The following is a 7,149-nucleotide window of genomic DNA, read 5'->3' on the forward strand; positions in this document are numbered from 1 at the left end:
TGACTTCATAGAGTTTAGATGATGGGTAATGATTTTGTGTTTAGTATGAGTGGGATGTTCTATGATTATTTTGATGTTGCTACAAGGCTATATGTTTTGATGTATGTTGATATAGTTGGCTAAATAGAGTATTTGAGTACTACCTAGAAGGGGTGAGTGGATAAAATCCTATAAGTAGGGTAGAAGTGTAATTCACCATGGTTTAAGAGTCACTTTGGGTGAGGTGTGTGAAATCTTAGTGATGTTCAGAAAGGAGTTAGCATGGTCTTGCTCAAAATGGGGGAATAAGGTTGTTATGTATCCTTGATGTGCATAAGCTAGGAGTGATAGAGATTGTCAACTTGAGTGATGGTGTTATTACGAGAAGTTTAGTCCCGGTTTCTACGATCATGTGAGATTATGAATAGTTCCTAGTAAAATTTCCCTAAGGTTAGGGTTATAGGAATAGAAGGCAAACAAGTTTCTTCTAGTAATGTTACAAGTGTTCCTAAAGCCAAGGCTAGGTTCTTTGCACTCCAATCCAAGGGTGATTAGGAGTGATCTCCTTATGTCCCTTCGAGTATGTGTTTCATTATTTGCTTATGAAAAAATTTCAGAATTTCATATGATTATGAATTTTGTTGTTGATTTTATGTTCCCTTATGATGAGGAATTGATGTTAGGAAGACATGTGTTGGCTTGTTCCCTAGCGGGAATAAGGAGCCCTTTTCATAAATCTTTATGTAATTATGTGTAGTTATACTGGAATTGAATAGTTTTCCTTGAATTGGGTATGTCCATTTAGGTATAATGCTGTATGACGTTCTTCTACTCTATAATAAGTCCTTTAAAGAGGTGTTTAAGAAGGTGTAATTCGAGGACGAATGTTTCCCAAGCGAGGGATATTGTCAGTACCCAAAAATGAATTAGGTCCAAATAGATCCTAACATGTATATGAATGAGCTTATGAAGTCCTAAAATGATCAATGATGGTGTTTAGAGGCAGTATATAGAGTTTGTGAGACTTTGGAGGTGAAACGTCCAAGAACGTCCAGTGACGGTTCAAATTTAACCTTAAGATGTGTTGGCGTGCCTAAGTATGTTTCGTGAGGTTTTAAGTAGTGTTTGGAACTCAAATTTATTGGATGTGTTACTAAAACCTGGACGGACGTATTTGGGGTGGAATCGTCTGAGCACGACTCCCCAAGGGCCCCACAAAAGGCCCTCGAGGAGGACCCCAACCATGGCCTATACACTGCCTGAGTAGTATCAATCGTTGCGTCGTAGGTTGTTCGACATCCTATCGATGTGAAGCGTCGATTGAGACTTAGTATCCCAAGAAAAGAGCATCTTGGAGAAGTCTATGAACGAGATGACGGATCTTCAGGACGGACCGTCGTCCCACAAACTGTCCTTGATCGCTAACCTTCAATGCAGCCTGCACTTTCTCGCAGTTCACTTTAAAGTGAAGGGGTGAATTAGAAAATTCACCCCACGTCCAAATAAATGCATGGACAGTTATTCTAGGTAGTTTTAGGTGTTTTATCACTATTTAAATAATAAAAGAGCCCCTTAGACTCTAGACTTCAAATCAAAACCCCTCTCTCACATTAGAACTCTATAGAACACCATCGGAGAAGAAGAAGAATTGGGAGCAGCAGATTATGACGATTTTTCCAAGTATACAAGCTAATATTAACGTTCTAATATAAGGTATGTGAATCTTATTTATACATGGATTATTCCATCCATGAAGCCCCCCTAGATTCCCTTCAATTGTGAATCCAAAGAAACCCATTCAAGAGAGGATTGTGATTGCATTGTGGGTAAAGCTTGGCTGTGATCCAAATATAGTGGATACCATTCAATGATGTTGGTATGATTATTATATATTGTTTTATGAGTTTTCATGGTGAAATATGATAATTGAGTTTTAGGGTGATCATAGTGATCTTAGGCCATTGGAGACTTGATGAAGGTTTTATATTGATTCTTCTTAACTTGATTACATTCTATATTAATTGATCATTATTGAACAATATAAGAAATAATTGTACTAGGGTTTATGAATTGGAATTGGTCTTGATTGAATTGAACCCTAAAGTATGAACTATGGCTATAATCACCTAGTATTGAAGAATGTTAGAAGAAAACTAAGGCTAGAAGGCTTTATAATCTACCTATGAATGAAGATAGAATTAATTGATAAATAATGAACCTTAGGATGGTTGTGTTTGCTGTATTTAGGATGATTGATTGAACGTGATAGAATTCACTTGAGCATGGAGATACTCTAGGACATACCTTCATGAGAGAAGGTTGAGCTAGGCTTGACGAGCAAACCTTTGATTATATGCTTGACTTCAAGTGGATATGCAAAGTTAGAGCAAATAGTCTAGCAAAGGTATGGACTCCAATAATAAAGGAGAGTCACACCTAGTGTTTATGATGACTATTCCATTAGGTCTCATTAGGCAGGAGTCCTTGACGTAGTAGAGTCAAGGTATCCTAGTAGAGATATCCATATCCTATGAACTTAGACCTGCTTGAGAAGCATCTCGTAGTTTTCATAGGCAATTAATGAAGTTAGACATGACCAAGGGGTATCTCGTAGTGTTCATAATGTGTGAATGAACTTAGACATGCCCAAGGGGTATCTCGTAGTGTTCATAATGTGGGAATGAACCTAAACATGTCTAAGGGGTATCTCATAGTGTTCATGATAAAGGGATAAAGAAATAGCTTAAAAAGTATATCGTAAGATCCATATGATTAAGGACCTTAGACATACTTAATGAAGCACCTCATAGTGTTCAAAAGATAAAGATAGGGGCTAGGCTCCATAGTAGGAAGTAATAAATAAAGGATCCAAAGTAGTACCTTGCATAAGTGGGGTTATGGGGAATCATAAATTCATTGCACAAGGTATAACCTAAGGTCATTAAAGAATAAGAAATTTAAGATAGGATTGAATAAGAGTTACCTTTCCTAGTAAAGTAGACTAAAGATGAGATGATCGTATTAAATGAAGTTAAATAATGATAAGGCTATCAAAGGTGGACATGTTAAGTATAACTTCAAGATAGGCTTAGTATGTGAGGTAGTATGGTATTCCCCATGTACATTGCACAAGAATTTTTTGAGGGATCATATGGTTTAGTACTCTTTAATATGAAGTAAGGCTACTAGAGACTTAATGAAACAAGATGGGGTGACTTCAAGATATACTAGTGTGTGAGGTAGTATGGGATGCTTCCTATGCATTGCACAAGTAGGTTTTAAGTTGGATTAGGGTCATAGTGTTCACATTAAATGATAAACTTAGGTCTTAATTATGAATGCGGATTATAATAAAAACTGACCAAAGACATGTACTTAGCTTTAGTAGTAGTATGAGATGCTACCTTAGCCTTGCACTAGTATACTTTGAGGTGGCTTGTGAGTAGTTCAGTTGAGTAAGAAAGACAATGATTTAACTATGAACTCTTATATGAATTTATAATGCTTTATTGTGCTTATGTTTTGTATGCTATGATTATGCCTTTATCTCTTATAATTATGTCTATTATGGACTAAACCCTTTGAGATATCTTATGTTTTGTATGATAGTTTCCGTACTTAGTACATATTATACTAACGCACATTGACTACATGTTGTCCATGTAGGGTCTTGAGGATATTGATTGTCTTGCAAAGGTAGAGTTTCCAAGGTTTCCATGAAGAGAAGATTGGTGAGTCCTCATAGCATCAGAGGACTACCACCACTATGTTGTCTTTTATGTTTTTTCATTATGTTAGATTTTTATGGGGTGTGAACCAAGACTATTGTACTTGTGATGTAATAAATGGTTTTTGAGACATATGTTAGTTGTTCATGAAATGACTTCCGCATTATGTTTTTGTAGAAACGGTTTTAATTCTGTGTACTTTTTATATATATATATGCGATGAATTATGTTCAACGTCTTGCACAAGACCTCCAAGAGGTCAAGTACGCAATGTTAAGACCAAAAAATGCCTTAACTTCTAGGGTGTACGTGCAAGTCGTGACAGATGGTAACATGATTTAAATAACTAAACTACTACAAGTACAAATGTCATAATACTCACCTTACAACAATTCACCCATATCAAATAAAGACCATAATAATCAATAATTCAATCATAATATATGAAATTCAATCATTCAAAACATTTTTAGAAAAAATCCACGACTTGGAGTGAAAGCCCTAGGTTTTAGAGACCTTTCTACTTTGAAATTGGGTGTTTGAGAGCTCCATGGATGCAAGCTATCCATGAATCAAATACTAACATAACTTAGGCTAATAAATCCAACATATTATAGTAAAAAAGCCTCCTTATTTAAACCCTAACTTGATTTTCTTCTTCCATGGAGTTCAGAGAGAAGATTTGTGGGGGTAAAGTAGGTTATGATTTTGGGGTCTTGGGATTTATAATGTGTTTAAATTCTTTAAAAGTATTATATAAGTCTAGTAAATTAATATAAAATGAATTCAAGTTTACTAACTTAATTTGTAATTACCTATACTACCCCTTCCTAGGTTGACAAATGGACAGATCTACAGGCATGACCCATAGACCGTGGGTGACTCTACTAGCCGTCTTTCAGGTCTGTATGTCTATGGTTTACAGTTCCCCATTTGGGATCTTAATTCAGTAGATACTCCCACGAGGCTTGGTGGACCTAAACCTCCCGTAGATTTCATCCGTAGGTCACCAACTTTGGGAAGTTTTGGAGAGATTTGTGGTGTGGCACTAGGGTCGTCCTCAAGGACCCTTGGGTTGTATTTGAGGAGTCATAGTGGTACAACCCTATAAATTAAATAGGGTAAAATAGAGACTCACATTGGTTTTATGAGTTAATAACCTATTAAAAGATGAAAAATATCTTTAGAAGTCAGTTTTAAAAAGGTTTGAAGTCGACTGTCAAGGGACGACCAAACACTTCGAGAACTAGTCTTTTGTGTCCTTGTTTGTTGTGCATGTTTTTATGTATTATTTTGAGTCTAAAATCAGTGGGGATGACCCTAGAACCTGGAGTGAAATGTTTATGGTCAAAACGTCTAGGTATGACTTCCCAAGGACCAAACTAGGGGTACATAAGCAGGACCCAAACATTAAGGGAAAAAGCTGCCAAGGAAATTTGTGGCAGAACCATGAGGGAGACACTCCACGTCGCTGACTTGCTCCTCCAAGGACAAAAAAGTTTGTCTGCATCGCGGATTCTCCTGTCCAAAAGTTAACTTTAACAAACTTGTGGAAATACCTCTGCGACGCGGACTTGTTTCCCGATGATAATTTCGAAAAAAAAAAGTTAAGTTAGACATGTTGAAAAGAGTACGATCAATTTAGGGATGCTTTGGGTATTTTGGGGATGTATTATATAAAAACTTTAGGTCATTTTATATCCATTCCCTCAATCAAAAACCCCAATACTCAATTAGAAATAAAAAAAATAGAAGATCTCCCTTCTCTCTAAATTCTCTCTCTCGTCAAATACTCCATTGAAGACCTTTTATGCTCTAACGAAGAGGATCAAGTTCTCTAAATTTTGATATCCCTTACACCATGTGCCAACATAAGATGTGGCCTAGTTATACCCCTGGCATGTAGAGCACCTTCCACGGTGTGGGGTTTTGATGACACCTAATTTGATACCTTGCTAGTATGGTCTATGCCTTTCAATACCTATTCTCATCATGTAGGATGTACACTTTACCTATTTGATAGGTTCTACAACGTGTAGGTAGTGGAAAGGGACACTATCTTCACATGCCACGACTAGGCTTTGAAGATACTACAGTAGGTTCCCTAGGACTTCCAAGACCATTATGTGAAGTCCCCTATGTGTTTAGTTGTATCCTAATGGTTTAAATGAATAATGTTAAATTAGTAAAGGTTTATTGATTTAGAAAGGTTATTACCTAAGATTGCTTGAGGAACACTTAGTTGTGTATCGAAGAGGTTGTATGGGAGGTCTCTTCATGTCATACCTAGGTGGGTCTTAGGATAACCTAAGGTACAGATTCAAAATGGATAAATGGGTTACTTATTGATTGTTGTCTTGTAACGACCGGAGAGCACCCCTTCGACGTAACCAGCATCGTCGTCCTCGGAGAGGACTAAGACTAGCCTCTTAGCTTTCATCATTACATATCATACGCTAAAAATGAGGAAGAATTAAAACATTTCATACATATATCTATATAATTAGATTTACATAGACCTCTCACATACTACATACATAATTTATATAGACTCCTCAAATAGGAAACATACATAGGCTTCTATTTTATACAATTTGATACATAAGAATTAGTCTAATACTTCGTCTCATATTGAACCATCTAAATTAGTACAATCTTGGACATAGCTAATACAAAGTCAACATACCAATATAGTATCCAAAAGATAAAGGAATGAACAATATATTTAAGACAATACAACTTTAAAGCTAGAATGTGGAACAAGGTAACGTTCCCGAACATGAGGACCTACCAACATTTGGGGAATAGAATCCAAGTCTTATTCAATTGTCCCTCTAAGAACTCAATGACAGAAATCTACATAATTGTAGAAACATAGAAATATGGGTTCACCACTTGTACTAAGTATGGAAACGTATGCACATATAAGGTTTGAAATCATGTTTAAAACGACAGTTGTTCAAAACCATGCCAAGTTACTTTGAAAGCCTTATGCACAACCAAGAACACATATAATACAATAATAATATATTCCTTAAGACAAGACCATATACCACACAAGACCAACATCATCAAATAGAGTCAAGTCAACATGTGTAGTAGCATATTAGAACCCATAAACAAAGCAACTGCAATATCATGTTATAACTACAAAGCATGTACAAGAGTTCATAACATTACAACATATGCTAGACTCCTAATCATAACCCCTTATCAAGCTCATAAGTGCAATGATCATGTGAAGTCCCATAACCCCAATCAACCAAGTAAACCAAACAAAGAATCACAAGTAATGTCTAACTTTATATAACATAGTATCATGAGTAGTCATCATCATATTTAGAAATATAGACCAATAACATGTACATAAATGAATCCAAAAATCATATAGGATTATCAACATTTAAAGTAAACATATGCATATCATATACTTTATAAGAAC

Source organism: Solanum pennellii, chromosome 7 (assembly GCF_001406875.1).
Source record: "Solanum pennellii chromosome 7, SPENNV200".
In the NCBI taxonomy this organism is placed as follows: Eukaryota; Viridiplantae; Streptophyta; class Magnoliopsida; order Solanales; family Solanaceae; genus Solanum; species Solanum pennellii.